The sequence below is a fragment of the Panthera leo genome, chromosome A3 (genome assembly GCF_018350215.1).
Source record: "Panthera leo isolate Ple1 chromosome A3, P.leo_Ple1_pat1.1, whole genome shotgun sequence".
Classification (NCBI taxonomy): Eukaryota; Metazoa; Chordata; class Mammalia; order Carnivora; family Felidae; genus Panthera; species Panthera leo.
This window is the reverse complement of record NC_056681.1, coordinates 53,426,196-53,431,751: the sequence shown is the minus strand read 5'-3', so window position 1 is coordinate 53,431,751 and position 5,556 is coordinate 53,426,196. Positions and strand designations below refer to the sequence as shown.

Genomic DNA, 5,556 nt, shown 5'->3' with positions numbered 1-5,556 from the left:
GGAAAAAAAATCTCAGAAGACCTCATGGAGAAAGTAGCATTTAGAGGTAGGCTTTGGACGTTGAATCGAGTCTCATGCTGTATGTGTGAATTTAGGAATAATTGTAGTGAGACAAAGAACACTCACAGCCCAGAGCACAGCTGATGGAGGGTGCAAGAGGACTTAGTGACTCAGTGGATAACAGTCAGGGGATGGGGACTTCCTGGTAGACCTTCAGCAGCCAAGAGTCAGAAGGACACACAGGGGGGTGTTCAGTGGAAGGTGACGCTGGAAAGGGAACCCAGAAAGCCTTAAAGAGCACAGGAAGAAGGTCATGTTTTAAACCTTTGCCAGAGGTGTTAGGGTTTACACCGGGACCTAAGAGTATGAAATAAAATGATTTGTTTTGGTTAACAATGTTTCAGATCTTGGGAAACAGATGGAGAAGTTAGTTTTGGCTCAAGATGTTCTGGTAATACCCTGATGGACATTAGCACTGGGTCAAATTACACTGTTTTATGAGAGGATTACTTGAGACTGCATGAAGTGTTTTTACTCACCTGCCAACAACAGCACCAGGCTAGAAGTGGTCAGGATCGGACATGAGGAAATAAAGCATGTGATCTGGAAGGGGGAAATTTCTGACCATTGTCTATACATATTTAACTGTCTGCCTGCCACCAAAAAGATTCAGATAAGGGGAACATTCAGGGGCGCCTGGGTGACTCAGTTGGTTAAGCGTCTAACACTTGATCTCGGCTCAGGTCATGATATTATGGTTTGTGAGTTTGAGCCCCATGTCAGGCTGTGTGCTGACAGTGTGGAGCCTGCTTGGGATTCTCTCTCTCCCTCTCTGTCTGTCCCTCCCCCACCCGTGCTTGTTCTCTCTCTCTCTCTCAAAATAAATAAATAAATTTTAAAAAAGGAGAACATTTGTTTCAACATGTGAGGGTCTCTTTAGGCTTTAAAATTCTGTGAACTTAACTGTTTACTTATTTGTGTAACATTGAAAATTCATAGGGTTTCAAAATATAGGCTGGATTTTTTATTTTAGATCATGCTATAGGCATGTCTATGGTTTGCTTACAAAGCTGAAGAAGAGATTTTGTATTACTCAATGCTTTCTCTGGGAATATTTCCATCACAGAATAGAGCACCGTTGTTAGGGGCAGGTGGTCTGGGATCACGTTCTTGCCCTGGCACTCATGCAGTACGGTGAGTAAGTCATTCTGAGCCCATTTCCTCCTTTATTAGATACAGACAATAATATCTCTATTCCTGTCGCTGGCTTCTTGGATCATGATGTTAGGTAAAAATACATCATAAACCACTGCTTCTGTTAAAATGATTATTAACTGGGGGTGCCTGGGGGGCTCATTTGGCTGAGTATCTGGCTCTGGATTTTGACTCAGGTCATAATCTCACAGTTCCTGAGATCGAGCCTCACATCAGCCTCTGCACTGACAGCATGGAGACTGCTTGGGATTCTCTTTCTCCCTTTCTCTTCCCCTCCCCCACTCATACATGCTCACTCTCTCTGTCTCTCTCTCCCTCTCTCAAAATAAATAAACTTAAAAAATGACTACTAATTGGTTGAATATTTCCAACTCAGCTTTAAAAAGTCATGAGAACAGTTATGGGGCAGATGTAATAGACCAACAAAATGAATATCAAAAAGTTATTTGTAACTTGCTTAGAACACACAGCTGTTGGGGAGTTCCATGATAGCACAATCAGAAGATACTGAGTCAGAGTCTCCATCCACAGCAGAGAAGAAGTGGAATTCCCATGGCTCTTGGACCCATGGCTGGCATTATATCTCCTAGTGAGGCATCAACATACCTCTTCCTGTTGCAAGGTAATTAAGTACACAGATGAAGCCCCAGAGAAAGTAACTCTGAATGCAGAAGCTCCACTTCCTTGGTTTGTTTTCCTTCTATATCACCATGTCCTCTTGGCACAAATTTTAGCCCACCATCACCCATGTCAAATTTCAGTATAATCTGCATCATACATCCTGAATTTGCTATTGAAAAAATGTGTGTTAAAGGTATGGTTTTTCCACCATTCATTTTCCACCAATCATTCCATAATTGGGAAAATCATTGAACCTGTCTATACTTGATTTCTTTAACTGTAAAATGATAAAAAATAGTGTCTACTTTCCATACTTCAAATAATAATTAGAAGGATAAAATCATAATATATGTAAATGTACATTGTAGAGAATAAAACTCCATAGATGTGTGATCCTATTGTAAAAGTTATCTTGTAGAATTTCTATCTGGCTGTTTCAGATATTGTGCTAGGTTATCTGGGTTATAGTTTATAATGTCCCTAGGTATATGAACTTTCAGTGGGCATCACTCAAGTGCGCATCACTTTTCAAGCAGAAAAAGAAAGGAGAAACTTCTTTATGTATTTTATTTTATTTAAAGTTCATTTATTTATTTTGAGAGAGAGAAAGAGAGAGAATGTGCAGGGGAAGGGCAGTGAGAGAAAATCCAAAGCAGGCACCATGCTGTCAACCGTTAAGCTTGATGCAGGGCTTAATCCCATGAACCTGTGAGATCATGACCTGAGCAGAGACCAAGAGTCCAGTGCTCAACTGACTGAGCCACCCAGGTGCCCCTCTCTATGTACTCTAAATGGATGGAATTTAAGGTGTGGAATTGGTCACAGGTACTGGAAGTGCTGAGGTGCCAGAAAGAGGATGGAACTGCCACCAGAAGTTGGCAACAGCCGAACATTGCTATGACCTAATGCTGGAAGGACAAAGGCAAAGATGGAATCACTAGAATCTAAGAGCTTTCATCACCCAGCAGAAGCTAAAGCCATGGTGAACTACCACACCTTTATTTGGCCAAACCTCCTGGACACTGGTAGAGCAATGAAAATTTGCTATTGGGAAGTGTTTATTGAAAGTATGAGTTAGCGGCACCTGGGTGGCTCAGCTGGTTTATTGACTCTTGATTACAGCTCAGGTCATGATCCCAGGGTCATGAGATCGAGTCTCACGTCGGGCTCTATGCTGAGTGTGGAGCCTGCTTAGGATGCTTTCTCTCTCTCCCTCTGCACTTCTCTCCCACTCACCCTGTCTCTCTCTCTAAAATAAAAATAAGTAAAAATTTTTAAAAAGTATGAGTCAGCATTTTTGTGATATGATCAAAAGAGGAAAAGGGAAAGAGATGTTTCTAAGTAAAATCAGGCTAAAATTTGGACCAAACAAGGTTCAAAAGGTAGGCTTGCCACCTGGGCCTTACAGATTTTACACAATGAGGTTTTTGCTGTGAAATATGCCCTCTGTTAATCGATTTCTTCCTTTCTGGTGAAGATGAAATGTAAAAGAAGGAAATGATGATGAGGATGGCAGTGATCAATTACTGAGCTCATTAATACCTTCAAGTATGGTTGTCACCTCTTCACGTGCCAGTAACACCTTGCTCAGTGACATGGGTATTGAAACACATCTCCCTAATTTCCATATCTTTGGTTTGAAAAATACAGTTTTATATATTTGAAAATCTCTTAGTTTTATGTATTTAATATAACCCCTCATTTCCACAGTTACTTTGTAGAAAATACAAGACTTTACTAATCTTGTGTTCAGAAAATATTAATAAATTTTTGCCATTACAAACGGCAAAGTCCCCTTGGTATTTGACCTGGACTGTGAGATGGCCATAGTCATAAAACATATAAGCCATACAACCTATAGATTATCTAGCCCTGGTGTCCTTCATTGCACACTCTAGAATACAGTAGAATGCTCTTAAGACACTCTAACTGTCCAACCATGCAAACTGCTCTTCAGTGTAGTCCCGTGAGACACTGGGAAACATTATGCAAATAAAGCACACTTCATTGAATTTTACTGAGCCCCATCCTTGTTTTCCTCTTCTTTATGGCTACTATGCAATGACCCTGAATAATCAGAATGTGACAATTTATTTTGATCAGTTCACTCTTCCAGGAGGAAAATACCTGCCACATAGTAGTAATCAAGTTGGCCAAAATAGGAGTGTGACAGGTAAGGTTTTTTTCTTTTCTGAAATTTCACCCAGTGTGTGTTCCATGTCAGACCTGAGCTTCATTTGCAGGTCACCTCTGTTTGTCCCCTTGGGAATTATTTTATAAACTCCCATGCTCAACTACAAGTAGGTCAAGTCTTCACCAGCAGCAGCTTCCTGTCTTTATTCTGATGAGTTTAACAAAGGCCAAATCTGTGGCCTTTCTGAAAAAAGACACCTCCAACTTTGGCTGACTCAATCATAATAAGTAAGATAAATTAAAAATTGATTATTTGCATATAAAATAATATTTTTTGCTTAGTAAGGAAGCTCCTTGAGCATTCTTTAGTTCTTTTAAATGTTGATGGTTTACCCTATACTAGGTACTCTTCTAGGCTATGGGAACGCAGTAGTGAAGCAAACTGACAAAGCCTATGTTTTCTTAAAGTTTATATTCTAGTGGACAAAACCACAGTGATGAAGAAAACACACACGTATTGGGTTTCCAAGTCATGAAAAGTGCTCAGAGAAAAGGAGAGCAGGGGTAAGGACTGGGAAGGGACAGGATATGGGGAGCTGTAGCAGTTGTGACCTTTAAGCAAGGTAATGAATGGAGTCAGATAGCAACAGTCAGGTGAAGAACCAAGGCAATTGACAGGCCCGCAGGTAAGAGAGGGCCAATACTGGTCCCACATGCAGGTCTATAGAGCACTAAAGGAGGGCCAGGGCACCTGGACCACATCTTAGAAGGCACTGCCCAATGAAGATCAACATAGGGTGAAATCAGTTAATTACTGGAAAATAATTAAAACAGATTTTGATACATTGGAGAATAAAAATTGAAAACCAAGAGACCTTAGGACTCTAGTTGCCTATTTATACATGGAAAGGGCAAGATTGATGTAGTGAAATAATTTGTCAGTAAATATTTACTGAATATTCAATATAGAAACTTTCACTTGGGAACGAAAGGTGTAGTTCAAAGTCATTCTGCACAAGTGACGACTATTACCATCTGTTGGTGGTGAACAAAGTTGATGCTTATTTTTTGCATATATATGTATATACAAATATATATTGCATATATTTGTATATATATGTATATACATATACATATATGTATATGTATATGTATATGTATATGTATATGTATATGTATATGTATATGTATACATACAATGAAACTTCTCTCTACCTATAATTGTTTCATTCATTCATTCAGTGGAAGTTCATAGTTTATAGGTGAAAGGCTCCTAACCAGGAGGCTGGAGTTTAAGTGACATCCTGGAGGTGACTGCCATCACAAAAATACAAACCAAACAACATAACGACATGGTAGGTCCAGGTCCTACTGCCCCGTGAAGCATCTATAAACTAGCAGCAGAGACTACCTATGGTTTTATTTTTGAAAGGAGAAGCAGCCTGTACAATTAAAGAGTCAGTGGGAAACTTTCCTGCTGGGGACCATAGCCCCTGGTCTTTAGCTCATGGATTACCACCGAAATGATGAAATAAGCTGCTGTTTTGGTTATGTTGGCTGCTCTTTTGTATGTAATTTCCAACAAAA

General features: G+C 39.8%; 1 long non-coding RNA gene across 1 annotated transcript; it reads left to right on the top strand.

Annotated features, from left to right (window-relative positions):
• Positions 1–1,749: 1,749 nt before the first annotated feature.
• LOC122214997 lies at positions 1,750–2,890 on the top strand. Its single transcript, XR_006200183.1, has 2 exons — positions 1,750–1,837; positions 2,662–2,890. It is a non-coding gene; the product is annotated as an uncharacterized LOC122214997 (long non-coding RNA).
• The last annotated feature ends 2,666 nt before the right edge of the window (positions 2,891–5,556 follow it).